The following is a 22,732-nucleotide window of genomic DNA, read 5'->3' as shown; positions in this document are numbered from 1 at the left end:
ATTTCTGTTCAACAGTGAAAATTTACATCCCCCAATATGGCCGCCGCCGCCTGCTTTGGTTTCAGAGAGGTGCTACGGCACACATGTCGACGCCATTTTGCTAGAGGAAAAATAAATTTGCCTGCAGCAATATGGCCCCCGCCGCTCGCGCAGTAGCATTTCTCGATCGCCGAGAGATATTACCGCACCTGCACGGCGCTTTAAGGTGAAGTCTACGATGTCTAAAAATCAGCCGGTTGTGGTAAATCTGCCCTATTGTCTGTAGGATATGTATGTTCTCCCCGTGTTTGCGTGGGTTTCCTCCAGGTTCTCCGGTTTCCTCCCACACTCCAAAGACATACTGATAGGGAATCTAGATTGTGAGCCCCGATGGGGACAGCGACGATAATGTATGTAAAGCGCTGCGGAATATGTTAGCGCTATATAAAAAATAAAGATTATTATTATTATATAACGTATAGATGTGGAGGTCCCGTTCAGTGGGTCTTCCAGTGCCTACCAGTCTGTAACACTGCTTTATATGGACCCGGTGCTTTAATGCGCGGTATATCCACCCACATGATACTGTCCAGAGCACAGTCCTTCACATGCCGCCATTCACACCATCTCTAATGCTTTTCTGACATTAAGCGGAGAGGAGGATCCTGTAGAAATCGCCTCCGGTGTAGCAGTACCATGTTGCAGAGACTTTGACTTTGCTGCAGAATTGACACAATGTATCTTCACTATGTAACAAACTAATTATTAGCTTTTTTCTCTTTCTTTTATCTCCTTCTGTCACAGCGGCTTAGAAAGCGAAGCCAGTGGGGACTTGTGATACTTATTAATGCAATAAAAGCACATAATCTTACAATCCTAGGCTATTCATTGTAAGCTTTATTTATGGCGACGTCGCACTTGAATTATTCAGAGAGGATTTTCTTTTGCTATATAGTTCCTAGGTAAAATGCTTAGGTAAGTTAAAGGGAGGGCAACTTTATCAATGGGATGCCATATTACCCTGCAATGTTAAAGAACCGGTCACGGTACATGAGTGACCCCAATATAAAGCAAGCCAAGCGAGACACAACCTCCTCACTCCTGCTCCATGGATTCAACTCCCTGATATGTACTGGACTCACAACAGACACTGCCAGGAGCTCGGGAACATTAGGAAGAGTAGTATCGGCCTAATATCTGAGGTCCTCCTGCACCACCAAACAGAAGGGCGGGAGGGTGTATTCCTGCAAGAGATTATTCACAGGGGAGTCTGGAGGAGGAGGACAGGGGAGCCTGGAGGAGGAGGACAGGGGAGTCTGGAGGAGGAGGACAGGGGAGTCTGGAGGAGGAGGACAGGGGAGTCTGAAGGAGGAGGACAGGGGAGTCTGAAGGAGGAGGACAAGGGAGTCTGAAGGAGGAGGACAGGGGAGTCTGGAGGAGAAGGGGTGCAGGGGAGTCTGAAGGAGGAGGACAGAGGAGTCTGGAGTAGGAGGACAGGGGAGTCTGGAGGAGGAGGACAGGGGAGTCTGGAGGAGAAGGACAGGGGAGTCTGGAGGAGAAGGACAGGGGAGTCTGGAGGAGGAGGACAGGGGAGTCTGGAGGAGGAGGACAGGGGAGTCTGGAGGAGGAGGACAGGGGAGTCTGAAGGAGGAGGACAGGGGAGTCTGAAGGAGGAGGACAAGGGAGTCTGAAGGAGGAGGACAGGGGAGTCTGGAGGAGAAGGGGTGCAGGGGAGTCTGAAGGAGGAGGACAAGGGAGTCTGAAGGAGGAGGACAGGGGAGTCTGAAGGAGGAGGACAGGGGAGTCTGAAGGAGGAGGACAGGGGAGTCTGGAGGAGGAGGACAGGGGAGTCTGGAGGAGGAGGACAGGGGAGTCTGGAGGAGGAGGACAGGGGAGTCTGGAGGAGGAGGACAGGGGAGTCTGGAGGAGGAGGACAGGGGAGTCTGGAGGAGAAGGACAGGGGAGTCTGGAGTAGGAGGACAGGGGAGTCTGGAGGAGGAGGACAGGGGAGTCTGGAGGAGGAGGACAGGGGAGTCTGGAGGAGGAGGACAGGGGAGTCTGGAGGAGGAGGACAGGGGAGTCTGGAGGAGGAGGACAGGGGAGTCTGGAGGAGAAGGACAGGGGAGTCTGGAGGAGAAGGACAGAGGAGTTTGAAGGAAGAGGACAGGGGAGTCTGGAGAAAGAGAAGGACAGAGGAGTCTGGAGTAGGAGGAAAGAGAGGTATCTTGCAGCAGTTTTTCCTGACGCATTGAAGGAGACAAACATTCTTGAAAGAGTCCGGAGTGCACATTTCTAAGAGACGGCAGCACAGAAGCCTTCAGCCTTCATCACACAGTTGTTGAGGACTTTACTTTGTTCTTCTGCCTCAATACAATTATAGAAATCTCTGATTGACTAATAAGCCTGAAATAGAGAGTGGCGCGAGGTGACGACCAGCCGGTGGCTCCTGCGCTCTCCTAGATAACCTCTGAGCGATTCCTGAGACCCTCAGGCAGCCGATCCCTCACAACCATTCTGTGTCACATCATTCAGTTCTTGGGAAGAATTATCAAAACCTAAAATGGACCAATCACCAGATTTCACTATGTTATTTGCATACATCATTAAATACATTTTTAAACCTGATGAGACTGGTGTACTTACTGCGAACATCCATGTTAAAATGGCTTTATAAGAATTGTAGAATGAGCACTTTGTGAGCTCCATTATTTTAATATCAGATAAAATCTGGGATACAATGAGGAGATTCCCTGCAATCAGATAGAGGTTGTCATAGAATTTTGGGGACTAGCCCTGCATGGGTGATAGCACTTCTGACTTATATCAGTGGACAGACCTCATCCAGAGCGCGGCCCCCGGAGTGACAGGTGACACTTCTCATTCTCAGCGTCAGCTCCAAGTGATCATCTGCTACAATGTATCATACAGGCCGGCGATCAGCCTGATCCCCACAGGATAATAGTGGCCATATACCGAGTATCTGGAGTCATTTTTATCAGTGACACGGTCTCTGCCGAGAACAATGAGGAGCTTGATGAATGTCCCATAAGAAGCGTCCAACAATAGGATCATCCACCATCCCGTTCTCTACAGGAGATCCATCATCCACGAGACTTTTCTGTTATCAAACCTCATGAACAATCACATTTCTCGGCTTCAGTTATTTCTCTTGTTTTCATTTATTGATATTTCTGTATTTTACGAACTTTTATCAAAGTCCTCATAAATCTTACCTTAAATTATTTTATAGTATAGTATAATAGTGAGTGCAGCTCTGGAGTATAATACAGGATGTAACTCAGGATCAGTAATGTAATGTATGTACACAGTGACTGCACCAGCAGAATAGTGAGTGCAGCTCTGGAGTATAATACAGGGTGTAACTCAGGATCAGTAATGTAATGCATGTACTCAGTGACTGCACCAGCAGAATAGTGAGTGCAGCTCTGGAGTATAATACAGGGTGTAACTCAGGATCAGTAATGTAATGTATGTACACAGTGACTGCAGCAGCAGAATAGTGAGTGCAGCTCTGGAGTATAATACAAGATGTAACTCAGGATCAGTAATGTAATGTATGTACACAGTGACTGCACCAGCAGAATAGTGAGTGCAGCTCTGGAGTATAATACAAGATGTAACTCAGGATCAGTAATGTAATGTATGTACTCAGTGACTGCACCAGCAGAATAGTGAGTGCAGCTCTGGAGTATAATACAGGATGTAACTAATGACCAGAACAGGATAAGTCTTGGATCTTCAGTAAAGTTTCTTTGTAGATTATATGTTTTTAAGCTTTAACACGTTGTTATTGGTAAGCAGCCACTATAAAGATAATGAAGTGACAGGTATAATATTACACACCTGTTCTGCTCAGCATAAATCCAGCTGATGAAATAATATCATTATCTGAGCGTTTCCTGGCTGCTATAGATTTCTCATTAATTGTATTTTGCGGATTTTTCCCTTTAATTATTTTGAATAATGATAAAGTTCAACAACTGCTGCGCGGAGAGGCTGGAGAGAGGAGATTGTATTTTGCATAATGCAGATTTTATGACCTAGATTTACTTTGATGATAAATGGAAAACATTTATGGGCCTATAAATCTGGAGAGCCGGATCAATGTCAATCAATAAACAGGGACATGTGACGCGCCACTAAAAGCGGCTCATACGGTAACCTCCTCCCCGGCACATGACCGCCATGCTTCTCTATACCGCAGTGTGCATGATGACATACGACCACGTGCACACTGTGCATTATCCACACTCTGCATGTATACATCAGCCTGAGCTGACCGTCTCTAGGCGATTCATGGCGCTGATTTACTCATAGATTTACTTTCATGGTGTCCATTTTATATCACGTATCTAAAGGGACGGGCGATGAAGCAGAGAAGACTATCAAAAGCAAAAGCGACAACTGTCACATTGTGTGAGGAAACCAATGTATTCCATGGATGTACGTGCTGCAATGTCAGATTAGTAGAAAGTATAAATATAGTTGATTAAAATCGAAATGTACAAAAGTGTAAAATGTAAAAAAATTAAATTGTCCTTGTCCGAGCCCCATTGCATCTCTGTCCATCCCTGAGTCCCATTGTGTCTCTCCACCCCTGTGCCCATTGTATCTCTCTCATTCCCTGTGCCCATTGTGTCTCTCCATCCCTGTGCTCATTGTCTCTCTCTCCTTCCCTGTGCCCATTTGTCTCTCTCCTTCCCTGTGCCCATTGTCTCTCCTTCCCTGTGCCCATTGTGTCTCTCCATCCCTGTGCCCATTGTATCTCTCTCCTTCCCTGTGCCCATTGTGTATCTCCTTCCCTGTGCCCATTGTATCTCTCTCATTCCCTGTGCCCATTGTGTCTCTCCATCCCTGTGCTCATTGTCTCTCTCTCCTTCCCTGTGCCCATTTGTCTCTCTCCTTCCCTGTGCCCATTGTCTCTCTCTCCTTCCCTGTGCCCATTGTGTCTCTCCATCCCTGTGCCCATTGTGTATCTCCTTCCCTGTGCCCATTGTCTCTCTCTCCTTCCCTGTGCCCATTGTTTCTCTCTCCTTCCCTGTGCCCATTGTCTCTCTCTCCATCCCTGTGCCCATTGTCTCTCTCTCCTTCCCTATGCTCATTGTATCTCTCCTTCCCTGTGCCCATTGTGTCTCTCCATCCCTGTGCCCATTGTGTCTCTCCTTCCCTGTGCTCATTGTGTCTCTCCTTCCCTGTGCCCATTTGTCTCTCTCCTTCCCTGTGCCCATTGTCTCTCTCTCCATCCCTGTGCCCATTGTCTCTCTCTCCATCCCTGTGCCCATTGTCTCTCTCTCCTTCCCTGTGCTCATTGTCTCTCTCCTTCCCTGTGCCCATTGTCTCTCTCTCTTTCCCTGTGCCCACTGTATTTCTCCTTCCCTGTGCCCATTGTCTCTCTCTCCTTCCCTGTGCCCATTGTCTCTCTCTCCTTCCCTGTGCCCATTGTCTCTCTCTCCTTCCCTGTGCTCATTGTCTCTCTCTCCTTCCCTGTGCCCACTGTATTTCTCCTTCCCTGTGCCCATTGTCTCTCTCTCCTTCCCTGTGCCCATTGTCTCTCTCTCCTTCCCTGTGCCCATTGTCTCTCTCTCCTTCCCTGTGCCCATTGTATCTCTCTCCTTCCCTGTGCCCATTGTCTCTCTCCTTCCCTGTGCCCATTGTGTCTCTCCATCCCTGTGCTCATTGTATCTCTCTCCTTCCCTGTGCCCATTGTATCTCTCCTTCCCTGTGCCCATTGTGGCTCTCCTTCCCTGTGCTCATTGTGTCTCTCCTTCCCTGTGCCCATTGTATCTCTTTCCTTCCCTGTGCCCATTGTCTCTCTCTCCTTCCTTGTGCCCATTGTGTCTCTCCTTCCCTGTGCCCATTGTGTCTCTCCATCCCTGTGCTCATTGTATCTCTCTCCTTCCCTGTGCCCATTGTGTATCTCCTTCCCTGTGCCCATTGTATCTCTCTCATTCCCTGTGCCCATTGTGTCTCTCCATCCCTGTGCTCATTGTATCTCTCTCCTTCCCTGTGCCCATTGTATCTCTCCTTCCCTGTGCCCATTGTGTCTCTCTCCATCCCTGTGCCCATTGTGTCTCTCCTTCCCTGTGCTCATTGTGTCTCTCCTTCCCTGTGCCCATTGCATCTCTCCTTCCCTGTGCCCATTGTATCTCTCCTTCCCTGTGCCCACTGTCTCTCTCTCCTTCCCTGTGCCCATTGTGTCTCTCCTTCTCTGTGCCCATTGTATCTCTCCTTCGCTGTGCCCATTGTCTCTCTCTCCTTCCCTGTGCCCATTGTGTCTCTCCTTCCCTGTGCCCATTGTGTCTCTCCATCCCTGTGCCCATTGTGTCTCTCCATCCCTGTGCTCACTGTCTCTCTCTCCTTCCCTGTGCCCATTGTCTCTCTCTCCTTCCCTGTGCCCATTGTCTCTCTCTCCTTCTCTGTGCCCATTGTATCTCTCCATCCCTGTGCTCATTGTATCTCTCTCCTTCCCTGTGCCCATTGTCTCTCTCCTTCCCTGTGCCCATTGTGTCTCTCCTTCCCTGTGCCCATTGTCTCTCTCCTTCCCTGTGCCCATTGTGTCTCTCCATCCCTGTGCTCATTGTATCTCTCTCCTTCCCTGTGCCCATTGTATCTCTCCTTCCCTGTGCCCATTGTGTCTCTCCTTCCCTGTGCTCATTGTGTCTCTCCTTCCCTGTGCCCATTGTATCTCTCTCCTTCCCTGTGCCCATTGTCTCTCTCTCCTTCCCTGTGCCCATTGTCTCTCTCTCCTTCCCTGTGCCCATTGTCTCTCTCTCCTTCCCTGTGCCCATTGTCTCTCTCTCCTTCCCTGTGCTCATTGTCTCTCTCTCCTTCCCTGTGCCCACTGTATTTCTCCTTCCCTGTGCCCATTGTCTCTCTCTCCTTCCCTGTGCCCATTGTCTCTCTCTCCTTCCCTGTGCCCATTGTCTCTCTCTCCTTCCCTGTGCCCATTGTATCTCTCTCCTTCCCTGTGCCCATTGTCTCTCTCCTTCCCTGTGCCCATTGTGTCTCTCCATCCCTGTGCTCATTGTATCTCTCTCCTTCCCTGTGCCCATTGTATCTCTCCTTCCCTGTGCCCATTGTGGCTCTCCTTCCCTGTGCTCATTGTGTCTCTCCTTCCCTGTGCCCATTGTATCTCTTTCCTTCCCTGTGCCCATTGTCTCTCTCTCCTTCCTTGTGCCCATTGTGTCTCTCCTTCCCTGTGCCCATTGTGTCTCTCCATCCCTGTGCTCATTGTATCTCTCTCCTTCCCTGTGCCCATTGTGTATCTCCTTCCCTGTGCCCATTGTATCTCTCTCATTCCCTGTGCCCATTGTGTCTCTCCATCCCTGTGCTCATTGTATCTCTCTCCTTCCCTGTGCCCATTGTATCTCTCCTTCCCTGTGCCCATTGTGTCTCTCTCCATCCCTGTGCCCATTGTGTCTCTCCTTCCCTGTGCTCATTGTGTCTCTCCTTCCCTGTGCCCATTGCATCTCTCCTTCCCTGTGCCCATTGTATCTCTCCTTCCCTGTGCCCACTGTCTCTCTCTCCTTCCCTGTGCCCATTGTGTCTCTCCTTCTCTGTGCCCATTGTATCTCTCCTTCGCTGTGCCCATTGTCTCTCTCTCCTTCCCTGTGCCCATTGTGTCTCTCCTTCCCTGTGCCCATTGTGTCTCTCCATCCCTGTGCCCATTGTGTCTCTCCATCCCTGTGCTCACTGTCTCTCTCTCCTTCCCTGTGCCCATTGTCTCTCTCTCCTTCCCTGTGCCCATTGTCTCTCTCTCCTTCTCTGTGCCCATTGTATCTCTCCATCCCTGTGCTCATTGTATCTCTCTCCTTCCCTGTGCCCATTGTCTCTCTCCTTCCCTGTGCCCATTGTGTCTCTCCTTCCCTGTGCCCATTGTCTCTCTCCTTCCCTGTGCCCATTGTGTCTCTCCATCCCTGTGCTCATTGTATCTCTCTCCTTCCCTGTGCCCATTGTATCTCTCCTTCCCTGTGCCCATTGTGTCTCTCCTTCCCTGTGCTCATTGTGTCTCTCCTTCCCTGTGCCCATTGTATCTCTCTCCTTCCCTGTGCCCATTGTATCTCTCTCCTTCCCTGTGCCCATTGTCTCTCTCTCCTTCCTTGTGCCCATTGTGTCTCTCCTTCCCTGTGCCCATTGTGTCTCTCCATCCCTGTGCTCATTGTATCTCTCTCCTTCCCTGTGCCCATTGTCTCTCTCCTTCCCTGTTCCCATTGTCTCTCTCTCCTTCCCTGTGCCCATTGTGTCTCTCCATCCCTGTGCTCATTGTATCTCTCTCCTTCCCTGTGCCCATTGTCTCTCTCTCCTTCCCTGTGCCCATTGTGTCTCTCCATCCCTGTGCTCATTGTATCTCTCTCCTTCCCTGTGCCCATTGTCTCTCTCCTTCCCTGTTCCCATTGTCTCTCTCTCCTTCCCTGTGCCCATTGTGTCTCTCCATCCCTGTGCTCATTGTATCTCTCTCCTTCCCTGTGCCCATTGTCTCTCTCCTTCCCTGTTCCCATTGTCTCTCTCTCCTTCCCTGTGCCCATTGTGTCTCTCCATCCCTGTGCTCATTGTATCTCTCTCCTTCCCTGTGTCCATTGTCTTTCTCCTTCCCTGTGCCCATTGTCTCTCTCTCCTTCCCTGTGCCCATTGTATCTCTCGGAGACACCTTGCTGATCTTCCTTGCACTTTCCAGAACAGACTCTTCTACTTTATTGTTTTTCATTGTATCAAAAGAGCAATTCTCAGTTCTGAGCGAGAAACAAGTTGCATTTTGCCGTTTTATTGGCTCGCCATCAAAACATGAATCAAGCAATTTTTTTTTCTTTAATCTCTGTAGGCGTCTGAAATTAAAAAGCTTTCTAATGGTTTACCAATAAAAGCACTCACAGGATTAGAGCAGTAATAATTTGCTTCTTTTTTTTAGCTAGAGGTGTAAATAAGACAGAAATAGTCTTTTATTCAGCACAGACCCTCAATGTGCAACAGGGTGGGTCCACAGAGTGTGCAGCCCGAGGCAGAGGGGATGCACCAACACGCGGCACAATCATTATTCATGGTCCCCCCATCAGCCGGGTCACCCCTACCATGCACCTGTCAGTAGAAATACCGGCTCGGGAGTTCAGATGGAACCTATAGCCCCCCACAGAAATGTTAGGAATGTCCCATCCCTCCGTATGGGCTCCGTAACGTAAGAAGCAGAAAAAATTGTAATCTGACGTTAGAGTAGATCCATATACACAGGCCAATCATCGGCCAACATAGAGCACCCGATCCCGTGATCGGCAAAATGTTTGTGTCTCAGTTGGTTGTTGGGTGAGACCCATCGCAACATCTCCGCCTGCCATGGCCATGACCATCATTACTAGGAACTCTCGCAACGTCTCCGGCTGCCATGGCCATGACCATCATTACTAGGAACTCTCGCAACGTCTCCGCCTGCCATGGCCATGACCATCATTACTAGGAACTCTCGCAACGTCTCCGCCTGCCATGGCCATGACCATCGTTACTAGGATTTGCTCTGGATCTCCTTTCCTTTTTCTTCCTGCGCCATCTGTAACCCATGAAGCTTTGATCTAGAAGCTTCAGGAGCTAAAACTGTATAAATTAGAGGTGACCATTAGGGTGGGAGCAGGATTAGATCAGAGGGTCCTGCACCCAGGAATGGCTAGAGCAGAAATGCCCAGAAGCGTTTCCATCATCTGGTGGGGAAGAGATTTCTGCAATCATCCCCTGCTGATGGCTGAAGGAATTCCTGCACTTTGGCGGCACACAAGGGGTTTTTGCAGCCCCCCACCGGGTGCAGGACCCCATTCAGCTGCTTGGCAGAGGCAGGAATGATGCAGATGCTGGACAGAATTAGCACAGCTTTGTGATGCGAGATCTAGAAGGCAGGCTGCTGTCTAGAAGATATGAAGAGGCTTCCAACAGCTCGGCCTCAGGAGATGAGACAGAAGGAGCGGTGGCCCCAGGTAGCAGCGCTGCTTACTCTGAGCTTTAAGATTAAGATGCCAGATGTTCTCCTCTCCTGCCAGGGGCACATCAGATGGCGCCGTCCTACCACAGCCGCAGCACTTTTCAATCTCTTCTGTTCCAATCCATTTATTTTCCACTTTTATCCTCCTGCGTCCTGAGAGGAGCTCCTGCGTAGTCTGCCTATATATAGAAACCGTAAAATAACAAACCGGGATCAGAATGTCCGGACCGTACAAGAGCAAAGGACATTGACACAACCGTACAGTCCCGAAACACTGGATGAACCGCACGGTCCCGAAACACTGGATGAACCGCACGGTCCCGAAACACTGGATGAACCGCACGGTCCAGAAACACTGGATGAACCGCACAGTCCAGAAACACTGGATGAACCGCACGGTCCAGAAACACTGGATGAACCGTACTGTCCAGAAACACTGGATGAACCGTACTGTCCAGAAACACTGGATGAACCGCACAGTCCAGAAACACTGGATGAACCGCACAGTCCAGAAACACTGGATGAACCGCACAGTCCAGAAACACTGGATGAACCGCACAGTCCAGAAACACTGGATGAACCGCACAGTCCAGAAACACTGGAAATATGTATCCAGTACACGGCACGCATCAAATTCTTTATACCTTATATACCATATGTATATTGGTGAAAAGTCATTACATGTGGCAAATATATTGTCTATACTTAGTAGGATGACATCTCAATTTCTACTTGTTTTGCATCTGCGCCAGTAACAGCTACTTGTATGTCGGCATATATATGTATATACATATACAGTACAGACCAAAAGTTTGGACACACCTTCTCACTTAAAGATTTTTCTGTATTTTCATGACTATGAAAATTGTACATTCACACTGAAGGCATCAAAACTATGAATTAACACATGTGGAATTATATACTTAACAAAAAAGTGTGAAACAACTGAAAATATGTCTGATATTCTACGTTATTCAAAGTAGCCACCTTTTGCTTTGATGACTGCTTTGCACACTCTTGGCATTCTCTTGATGAGCTTCAAGAGGTAGTCACCGGAAATGGTCTTCACTTCACAGGTGTGCCCTGTCAGGTTTAATAAGTGGGATTTCTTGCCTTATAAATGGGGTTGGGACCATCAGTTGTGTTGTGCAGAAGTCTGGTGCATACACAGCTGATAGTCCTACTGAATAGACTGTTAGAATTTGTATTATGGCAAGAAAAAAGCAGCTAAGTAAAGAAAAACGAGTGGTCATCATTACTTTAAGAAATGAAGGTCAGTTAGTCCGAAAAATTGGGAAGACTTTGAAAGTGTCCCCAAGTGCAGTTGCAAAAACCATCAAGCGCTACAAAGAAACTGGCTCACATGAGGACCGCCCCAGGAAAGGAAGACCAAGAGTCACCTCTGCTTCTGAGGATAAGTTTATCCGAGTCACCAGCCTCAGAAATCGCAGGTTAACAGCAGCTCAGATTAGAGACCAGGTCAATGCCACACAGAGTTCTAGCAGCAGACACATCTCTACAACAACTGTTAAGAGGAGACTTTGTGCAGCCGGCCTTCATGGTAAAATAGCTGCTAGGAAACCACTGCTAAGGACCGGCAACAAGCAGAAGAGACTTGTTTGGGCTGAAGATCACAAGGAATGGACATTAGACCAGTGGAAATCTGTGCTTTGGTCTGATGAGTCCAAATTTGAGATCTTTGGTTCCAACCACCGTGTCTTTGTGCGACGCAGAAAAGGTGAACGGATGGACTCTACATGCCTGGTTCCCACCGTGAAGCATGGAGGAGGAGGTGTGATGGTGTGGGGGGGCTTTGCTGGTGACACTGTTGGGGGTTTATTCAAAATTGAAGGCATACTGAACCAGCATGGCTACCACAGCATCTTGCAGCGGCATGCTATTCCATCCGGTTTGCGTTTAGTTGGACCATCATTTATTTTTCAACAGGACAATGACCCCAAACACCTCCAGGCTGTGTAAGGGCTATTAGACCAAGAAGGAGAGTGATGGGGGGCTACACCAGATGACCTGGCCTCCACAGTCACCAGACCTGAACCCAATCGAGATGGTTTGGGGTGAGCTGGACCGCAGAGTGAAGGCAAAAGGGCCAACAAGTGCTAAGCATCTCTGGGAACTCCTTCAAGATTGTTGGAAGACCATTTCCGGTGACTACCTCTTGAAGCTCATCAAGAGAATGCCAAGAGTGTGCAAAGCAGTCATCAAAGCAAAAGGTGGCTACTTTGAAGAACCTAGAATATAAGACATATTTTCAGTTGTTTCACACTTTTTTGTTAAGTATATAATTCCACATGTGGTAATTCATAGTTTTGATGCCTTCAGTGTGAATGTACAATTTTCATAGTCATGAAAATACAGATAAATCTTTAAATGAGAAGGTGTGTCCAAACTTTTGGTCTGTACTGTACATTGTATTTTGACACTGTATAGGAGAGGATTCGTACGGCATACTGTATTTCAGAGGCTTCTCTTCTTGGCTCTGGATATACGATGCAGTGATATATTGTATCCTTTGTGCTCCATTTTGTTACATTTGCCACAATTTTTATATCTGGAGCATTTATACATTTTAAAACAATATTGATAAATCGTTCTCCTTTTTCTTCAGCTGCAAACCGTCAGGCACAGTGTGGGGAAGACTAAGTGCAACACGAAGGGATGAGGGGTAGGAAGCCCAAACAATAGGGAAAAGGGGAGACTCCCTAGGCAGATCTAATGACACGCTGCCTACCCTAATATCCCTATATTGGTTCCGCATTAATCGCTGAGCAGGAAACCTAAGCCCTGTATATCCCTAGAGCTAGGCCCTAGATGGGGGGGTGAGCAATGGTCAGTCCCCACTATAAACTAAAGACAACAAGACAAACAAAGGGGGGAAAACTTAGCTTGAGCAGACACTGGAGAGATAACACCAAACGTCCTCCCAAGGGCACCAGAGAGGAAGCTAAAAGACTGCTATAGCTACAAGCCTGCACAAGGCAAAATGAGAATATCACTGGTGACTCCCCGAAGCTCACTGAGATTTTATAAACACCCAGACCAGGGTGTGTCAATCAGAGCAGGAGGGAGGTTTCTTCTGGGTTCAAAAGTCAGAAGGATTAAGAAGGCATCTGCTATGCCAAATGCGGTGACCTTCTGCAGCTAGATGCAGAGCGACTGTCTGTTACACCTGACACACCCGTGACACAAACATAGCTTGTGTAACGGCAATCAATATGGTCAGGGCAATATGAACCTGGCATATGCTGAATTTCAGGTGCCGGGAGGGTTGGGTGGCATCTACTTTGACATCATGAGTTTCTTGCTATTTGGCTCCTTAGTGATCGGATTTAATATATGGAGGAAAGTGTTTGGTTCCCCTGCAGCGCCACCAGTGAGGAAATGAAGTATTACAACATTTCCTTAAAAATAAATGTGCGATGAAGTAATAGGCGATGCTGAGTTCTCCGAAGCTGCTTCTCCGACAAGGCTCGGTTCACACACGTGCACTGCTCTCCGCTGAGCTCCACGCTGGGGAATCTGTTAGAATCATAATAGTGAAAGGATCTGTCGGAGTTTGCATCAGAATCCGTTTTTTTGGGGGGGATTCCAATAAATCCCCCCATTTAGGGCTCACTGGCGAGCACTGTATGTGTGCGGACCCAGCGTAATAGAGCCCCCCACCACCATCATGTCTACCAATGGGTGGAGGGGCTATAATAAAGCCAGCAGCAGCTGACGCTCGGACGCTCGCTGAATTGTCTTCAATATATCGCACATATAGTTCACACACATTGTACAGAGAGCACATAATAATCACCTACAATATTAGCATTAGTTACCTTTCTGTGACAGAGATGAGCAGTACTTTCACTTTCTCCAGCTCGGGGCCCAGGAATCAGATCCTGTGCAGGGCAGGCACCCCTCCCCCTCCTCTCTCTGGTGAAGATGGCAGAAGACAGGACAGAGGAGGGGAGATTGCCCCCTGCAGTCTGGAGCCGCTGCAGGATGGGAGCACTGCAGCATACAAGTGAGTTTTGATAGGTGCATGCTGACTCCACTGTTTCCAGCACGTTCCCAGAGGCCGCAGATGAAGAGAGCCGTTCTGTTCCGAGAGATGGCAGCCATGTTGGAGTAAGATCACATCCCGCACACACTGACAGTATCAGTGAGGCTTTACATGGGACTTCTGCTCTTGCGGCCGCGCACAGGACTTTCTGCTCCCTCTCTTAGATGTGTCTGAGGGTCCGCAGCCTTCCATTGACCACATGAAGACTCGTCGCCTGCCGCCGCCGCACATTGTTCTCTCAGCCATATGGATTAACTGATCAAAAAATATTATAAAAAAAAAGAAAGGAAAATAGATTCTGACGTGTGGATCCGAACTGACAACTTCAGAGACAAACAACACAACGGGGTGTTTCCATCTGTCAGGTCTCCTCATCTCCGCTGCTCACTGACATTTCTGAGCTCACCGGGAGAATGGAAGGCGAGAAGACTGACCTGTGAGGGGGGACACGTGACTAGGACCACACGTCTTACCTGTGAGGGGGGACACGTGACCAGGACCACACGTCTGACCTGTGAGGGGGGACACGTGACCAGGACCACACATCTGACCTGTGAGGGGGGACACGTGACCAGGACCACACATCTGACCTGTGAGGGGGGACACGTGACCAGGACCACACATCTGACCTGTGAGGGGAGACACGTGACCAGGACCACACATCTGACCTGTGAGGGGGGACACGTGACCAGGACCACATGTCTGACCTGTGAGGGGGGACATGTGACCAGGACCACACATCTGACCTGTGAGGGGGACACGTGACCAGGACCACACGTCTGACCTGTGAGGGGGGACATGTGACCAGGACCACACGTCTGACCTGTGAGGGGGGACATGTGACCAGGACCACACGTCTGACCTGTGAGGGGGGACACGTGACCAGGACCACACGTCTGACCTGTGAGGGGGGACACGTGACCAGGACCACACGTCTGACCTGTGAGGGGTGACACGTGACCAGGACCACACATCTGACCTGTGAGGGGTGACACGTGACCAGGAACACACGTCTGACATACGCCATCAGTGTTACGGCCACCACAGAAGCCTGTGGCAATGTCAGGACATGGTGTCCACCTGCAGTATTGGCTTCACCTCATCAGCTGTGTGCACTTGTAGCCAGGGCTGTGGAGTCGGAGTCGTGGAGTCGGAGTCGGTGCTCATTTTGGTGGAGTCGGAGTCGGTATAAAATGGACCAACTCTGACAATATATAATAAATTGGGTGCAGTCGTTCAATGCAGAATGTGCTGAAGATTTTTTCATAGGAATTTGGGAAAGTTATGAAATGTCCTATAAATGTCTGTCCTATTCCTGATCTAAGGCTACATTCACACACAGCGGTTTTGCTGCGTTTTTTGAGGATACTTTTTTTCAGCTGCAAAAGCAGATCAGCTTTTTAAAAAAACGCATCACCTGAAAGGTCTTTGAGCTCATAGATAATGTTTTCAATAGCAAAAGCAGATTAGAAAAACGCCGAACAAACTGACATGCTCGTTCTTTGTGAGGATCCTTTTTTGAGCCCAAAAACGGATCCTCACAAAACGATGTGTCTGAATGTCATATCTTGAAACCCATTGACTTTGCTGGGATGCCCAGAGACACTGCATTTTACTGCAAAAAACGGATCCGCAAAAACGCTGTGTGAATCATGGTTGTAGCCAGCGAGGGGCAGGGGGGGCAGCTGCCCCCCCCCCCCCTAGAAGCAGGGGTACGCACCTATCAAAACTCACTTGTATGCTGCAGTGCTCCCGTCCTGCACTGGCTCCAGACTGCAGGGGGCAATCTCCCCTCCTCTGTCCTGTCTTCTGCCGTCTTCACCAGAGAGAGGAGGGGGAGGGGTGCCTGCCCTGCACAGGATCCCATTCCTGGGCCCCGAGCTGGAGAAAGTGAGAAAGTGAAAGTACTACTGCTCATCTCTGTCACAGGAAGGTAATATTGTAGGTGATTATTATGTGCTCTCTGTACAATGTGTGAACTATATGTGCAATGTACTATTTGCTGTCTGTAGCTGTCATCTGTCTATCACACTCTATCTCTGCATGTACTCATCTATCTATCCATCCCTCTATCTATCCATCTATCCATCCCTCTATCTATCCATCTATCTATCCCTCCATCTATCCTTTCATTTATCCCTCTATCTATCCATCCATCCCTCTATCTACCTATCATCTATCTATCCATATATTTATCCATCCACCCATCCGTGTATCTGTCTATCTATCTTTCCATCTATCCATCCCTCTATTAATCTATCCATCCCTCCATCTATCTATCTATCCCTCTATGACTCTATCTATCTATCCCTCTATCCATTTATCTATCTATCTATCCATCCCTCTATCTATCTATCCATCCCTCTATCATCCCTCTATCTATCTATCTATCTATCTATCTATCTATCCCTCTATCTATCTATCCATCTCTCTATCCATCTATCTATCTATCTATCTATCTATCTATCCATCCCTCTATCTATCTATCTATCTATCTATCTATCCCTCTATCTATCTATCCATCCCTCTATCTATCTATCCATCCCTCTATCTATCTATCTATCTATCCCTCTATCTATCTATCCATCTCTCTATCCATCTATCTATCTATCTATCTATCTATCTATCCATCCCTCTATCTATCTATCTATCTATCTATCTATCTATCTATCTATCCATCCCTCTATCTCTCTATCTATCTATCTATCCATCCCTCTATCTATCTATCTATCTATCTATCCATCCCTCTATCTCTCTATCTCTCTATCTATCTATCTATCTATCTATCTATCTATCCATTCCTCTATCTCTCTATCTATCTATCTATCTATCTATCTATCTATCTATCCATCCCTCTATCTATCTATGCATCCCTATATCTATCTATCTATCTATCTATCTATCTATCTATCCATCCCTCTATCTATCTATCTATCTATCTATCTATCCCTCTATCTATCTATCTATCTATCTATCTATCTATCTATCTATCTATCTATCTATCTATCTATCCCTCTATCTATCTATCCCTCTATCTATCCCTCTATCTATCCCTCTATCTATCTATCTATCTATCTATCTATCTATCTATCTCTCTATCTATCTATCCATCCCTCTATCCATCCCTCTATCTATCTATCCATCCCTCTATCTATCTATCTATCCATCTATCTGTCTATCTATCTATCCATCCCTCTATCTATCTGTCTATCTATCTATCCATCCCTCTATCTATCTGTCTATCTATCTATCCATCCCTCTATCTATCTATCTATCAATCCATTTATCCATATCTTATCTGTACCAAAAAGAATGAAGCTGTGACTGAGGTAGCGGTTAGGATGAGAGGTCTACAGGAGGACTGCCAGGCGCAGGAGGACTCGGGTGCTGACAGTGCCACTGCTGCCATATCTTCACCCTCATCAGATGAGGAGTTTGACTTTGACAAGTATTTGGATGACATGGAGCAGGCAAAGCGCTGCCGCAAGGAAAAAGATTCCCCTCCGTCTCCTATAGCAGATTGACCAGATTTCTGCAAAATGTTTCACTTGCTCTCAAAGAAATTGAAAAATTCAACCGTTCATCAAAACTGACTGTGCACGAGGCAATTTAGTATGTTTTTTGTTGAAAACTGTTTTTTTGCCACTTACATAGTTTATTACATAGTATTATATATAAAATTAAGAAACTTTGTAATAGATCTTATCAGATAAATCTGCTTTTTCTCCTCCTGATTTGATTCTTCACTCTGAATTCAGGAGTAAAATTAGTGAAGATATTAATGAAATAGGAGATAACAGTTGGTGCTTATAAGATTCTATGGACACGGAGGGGGGTGAGGAGGGAGGAGTTAGAGGCAGACGCTGACCTTCAACTGCAACTTCTCCTCAAACCACAGTAAGGCCACGGCCCCACTATCAGTATTCGGTCAGTATCCGGTCAGTATTTTTTCTCAGGAGGGGGTGATAAATGCAGAATTGGTGGCTTGTTTCTATTATACCTTTTCTCTGATTGTTCCTCATCTGGTTTTCGCTCCAACTCCTGAGAAATAATACTGACCGAATACTGACCAAATACTGATAGTGGGGCTGTGGCCAAATACTGATAGTGCGGCCGTGGCCTTTTTTCTACCTTAGATTTATATTGTAATTGACGTTTCAGGAAGACTTGCAGCAGAATGTCAGTGTCTCCCTACAGCCCCTGCTCCTCCCCCGCCCACACTCCATAGAAGCTTATGAGCACCAAATGCCACATCCCATCTCAATAATGGAAACATCTATAGTCACTAACAGATTTTTACCCTTGAATCGTGTTAGAAAGATCAGTCCAGGAGGAGAAAGAAGACGATTACTCTGATGAGATCTGTTACAAAGTTAATTATTTTCATCTGTATTATTGATTTAGGAAATAAAAATGAAATGAAGTTGACGCGCCCCCTTGGGGCCGTGGGGTACTCGGTGCCGGGCCGGTTGGTGCTGGGGATGTCACGGTGACGTGGCCCGGTCTGTGGCCCCGAGGCGGTCTATAAAGAGTGAAATAACGTTTTGGGAATAAAGTTTTGTGACACCACCCGTGGTATGCGGCTATAGGTGGCTGCCGCTGCTGTTCAGATCCGCTGGGGCTGTTGGTGACGCCGCAGAGATGGTTCGGCGCTCCACGGGCAGAGCTAGGCCTCAGGGCAGCTGAATAAAGAATTTAAGATGTTGGTGTAGTGCAGGGCAGGTGACGCAGCAATAGATCCAGGACACAATGCGGTGCAGTCTTCAGACTTTACTCACAGTTCTTAGTCAGTTCCAGGTCACCGCTGCAGCCGGTTATAACAGCCCATGTCATCCTGTGTTCTCCAAGGAAGGGATCCAGCCAACTTCCAGGCAGTTCAGGTACACTCAGTCGGGATCCCCTTCTTATGTGCCTCTCTGGTTGTCTCCCTGCACTGGCTCCGGTGGATGCAGGTCCCACGGAGAGCGTCTGCACTCCCGTTCCCCTGAGACCCCCTCTGTCTCTTCTTCCTTCTTCTGGGCCCCCTCCTGTCTGGAACTGTCACTAACAGGACGTCCCTCCTGGGCTTACAGCCCTGACTCAACCCCTTCTTAGAAGGTTCCCCTTCTTCTTATACCCTCTGCTAGGGTGCTTCTCTTTGCTACTTCCTCCACCCACACCCACTACATGGTTCCCTCTCCTTTGCCCCCCCCCCCCCTCCAGCCAGGGACAGGGCTCAGCAGTGACCAAGTGCATCTTGCCCCTCCTGCTGGTCTGGAGTGGTGTAGTGATGGATGCAGGTGTGTGGGTCCTGGGTAGTGTTCCTTCCTTACCTGGGAGTGGGGTATCACACCTCTGGGTGAGGTGCAGTACCTCTGTGGCGACTGGACCCGCAGGGGCGCCACAATTCCATTAAGCCAAAAAGAAGTTCACACCCTCCCGGTCAATTCCTGAAAATACCCTAAAAGTTGTTGCCATAAGGGAAATCCAATTCCCCCAATTATTATGTTTGTACGAAACTCCATTGTATCCGTCCTTCCTAACGTCTCATTATCCGTCCCTCCTAACGTCTCATTATCCGTCCCTCCTAACGTCTCATTATCCGTCCCTCCTAACGTCTCATTATCCGTCCCTCCTAACGTCTCATCGTATCCGTCCCTCCTAACGTCTCATCGTATCCGTCCCTCCTAACGTCTCATTATCCGTCCCTCCTAACGTCTCATTATCCGTCCCTCCTAACGTCTCATTATCCGTCCCTCCTAACGTCTCATTATCCGTCCCTCCTAATGTCTCATCGCATCCGTCTCTTCTAACGTCTCATCGTATCCGTCCTTCCTATCGTCTCATCGTATCCGTCCTTCCTAACATCTCACCGTATCCGTCCTTCCTAACGTCTCACCGTATCCGTCCCTCCTAACGTCTCACCGTATCCGTCCCTCCTAACGTCTCATCGTATCCGTCCTTCCTATCGTCTCATCGTATCCGTCCCTCCTAACGTCTCATCGTATCCGTCCTTCCTATCGTCTCATCGTATCCGTCCTTCCTAACATCTCACCGTATCCGTCCTTCCTAACGTCTCACCGTATCCGTCCCTCCTAACGTCTCACCGTATCCGTCCCTCCTAACGTCTCACCGTATCCGTCCTTCCTATCGTCTCATCGTATCCGTCCTTCCTATCGTCTCATCGTATCCGTCCTTCCTGTCCGTGCAGACAATCTCCAGACTCGAGGTCCTCTCTCTGGGCTCAGAACGTGGCCGTCACGCGCTCACACTCCACGATTGTACATTGTGATAATTAATGGTTTTGTAATGAAAGCCTCGTCATTATAAACTGCGTCGATTTAATGAGTAAAAAAAAAACTGCAAAAAAATAAAGGCCAGGAAAACAGTAATTACACGAGATTGTGAGGAGCGGACACCTTCCCAGCAGAATGTTTGGTAACACATCTGCAGGTTCAGTATGCGGCCCCCCGTATTGTGCCCCTTCCAAACACTGTGTCCTGTACTACACAGACAACATGTGAATGCAAAATGTGTGATGCACAGCTTCTCCTCTGGAGGCGCTGCAGGGAAATAGAGCACTTGGAGGTGATCTCTGCAGCGCGGGAAACTTTGTAACCAGATGAGATTGTCCAAAGCAGAGAATCTGTTACAACACTTGTCCAATTGACGAAATATTATATTTTATGCTCTTTGAAATTAGTTTCTTGCATAAAGATTCCGGGTCGGTGCTTCATAAGTTCATATTCTTATTCAATTGACTCTTGAGTTTTGGAAAGTATCCAAACACAAGTCTGAAGCTGATCTGCTTTATCTAAAAGGGGGATTCCACCTTTATATATTATATAATAATAATATCGTACGACCAAAGCTTATAGTTACATAGGTTGTAAAAAGACCACGGTCCGTCAAGTTCAACCTTTCTCCACCAATTATACAAAGTGTGGTGGATGAGCAGACGAGCGGAGACCCCCCTGAGCCGTGCGCCGCTGATCACGCTGGTGCCATGACTGAGGTTTGGACGGTACCTGGACCATTGTTAATCTGCTGGATAAAGCCTTTAGGACGGCTCTAATCCCTGGGAGTGTTGTGCTCCGTTGTCACTGATCAGCCATTCCCCAATGACAAACTGCTACCACTATGGAAAGCAAAGTGATTGGCTGCAGCGCCTGTCACGCGGGGATGGCCGCTGATGATATTGGCGCAGTACATTATTGCCGTGCAGTGAGACAATCTAATGTGACCTCTGGTCTAGTCGGCAGCTTATTCCCTCTATCACTGCGCAGTGTCATCTGCCTTATTGCCGGGAGGCCAGGACCTGCGGCGGTGATCACCGGGAAGGAGGCCGCTACTGTAATAACGTTGTCATTCCACCTCACATTGTCACATTGTAATCAGTTTGGAAACAAATGAGGCAGAACGTTCCCCTCCATGTGTGGGGTCAGGGGTGCGCAGAATTACCCCATTGAAGCGGACATGAAACATGCGGGGTGTGTTTAACCCTCCTCCTCCTGGTGTGGAGGTGTCTGGTGATACAAGCTGTGCTCAGGAGGGGGCGCTGCACCGACACATTATCACATTATCTCAGTGGATAGAAACATCCACCAGCATGCCATGTACATCGCACAATTCTCGGGCCTGGTGCAGAGCTGCGGCGGAAGTGTTTGTAGTCGTCTTTGATACAGCTCTGTTATTTCTGAGGTTTTTATACTTTCACAATGAACAATGAATCTCATCGCTTTTGTCTTATTTAAGGCAATCTGTCGGCAGGATTTTGCTGTGTTATATGAAAGCACCATGATGTAGGGGCAGAGACCCTGATTCCAGTGATGTCTCACTTATTAGACTGTGTGTGGTTATTGCAATACAATCAGTATTTTATCAGCAGGAGATTATCATTGCAGGACTAAGTGTCTTGTGCCAGGCAGTCCAGCTGATGTGTATAACCCCGCCCACTGATTGGCAGCTTGGTGACAATGCGCAGTGTACAAAGAAAGCTGCCAATCAGTGGTGTGGGCGGAGTTACACACAGAATGCTGCCAATCTGGGGTGTGGGCGGGGTTATACACAGAATGCTGCCAATCAGGGGTGTGGGCGGGGTTATACACAGAATGCTGCCAATCAGGGGTGTGGGCGGGGTTACACACAGAATGCTGCCAATCTGGGGTGTGGGCGGGGTTATACACAGAATGCTGTCAATCAGGGATGTGGGTGGAGTTATATACAGAATGCTGTCAATCAGGGATGTGGGCAGGGTTATACACAGAATGCTGTCAATCTGGGGTGTGGGCGGGGTTACACACAGAATGCTGCCAATCAGGGGTGTGGGCGGGGTTACACACAGAATGCTGCCAATCAGAGGTGTGAGTGGAGTTACACACAGAATGCTGTCAATCAGGGGTGTGGGCGGGGTTACACACAGAATGCTGTCAATCAGGGATGTGGGCGGGGTTACACACAGAATGCTGCCAATCAGGGGTGTGGGCGGAGTTATACACAAAAAAACTGTCAATCAGTGGTGTGGGCGGAGTTATACACAGAATGCTGCCAATCTGGGGTGTGGGTGGAGTTATATACAGAATGCTGCCAATCAGAGGTGTGAGCAGGGTTATACACAGAATGCTGTCAATCAGGGGTGTGGGCGAGGTTACACAGAGAAAGCTGCCAGGAAGAGGAGGAGGAAGAAGAGGAGGAGGAGGGCTGCTTTAAAGCAGCAATCCAGTGATTGT

The 22,732-nt window shown here is 48.1% G+C and overlaps 1 protein-coding gene across 2 annotated transcripts in view; it reads left to right on the top strand.

The window, feature by feature from the left end:
• KIRREL3 (kirre like nephrin family adhesion molecule 3) overlaps positions 1-22,732 on the top strand; it is a 1,173,775-nt gene that overhangs the window by 77,330 nt on the left and 1,073,713 nt on the right. The gene's annotated exons all lie outside the window — the stretch shown is intronic.

This window comes from Phyllobates terribilis, unplaced genomic scaffold, assembly GCF_046119375.1.
Source record: "Phyllobates terribilis strain yellow unplaced genomic scaffold, ASM4611937v1 Scaffold_12__6_contigs__length_324123572, whole genome shotgun sequence".
Lineage (NCBI taxonomy): Eukaryota > Metazoa > Chordata > Amphibia > Anura > Dendrobatidae > Phyllobates > Phyllobates terribilis.
The sequence above is the reverse complement of the archived record's forward strand: the minus strand, read 5'-3'. Positions and strand labels throughout refer to the sequence as shown.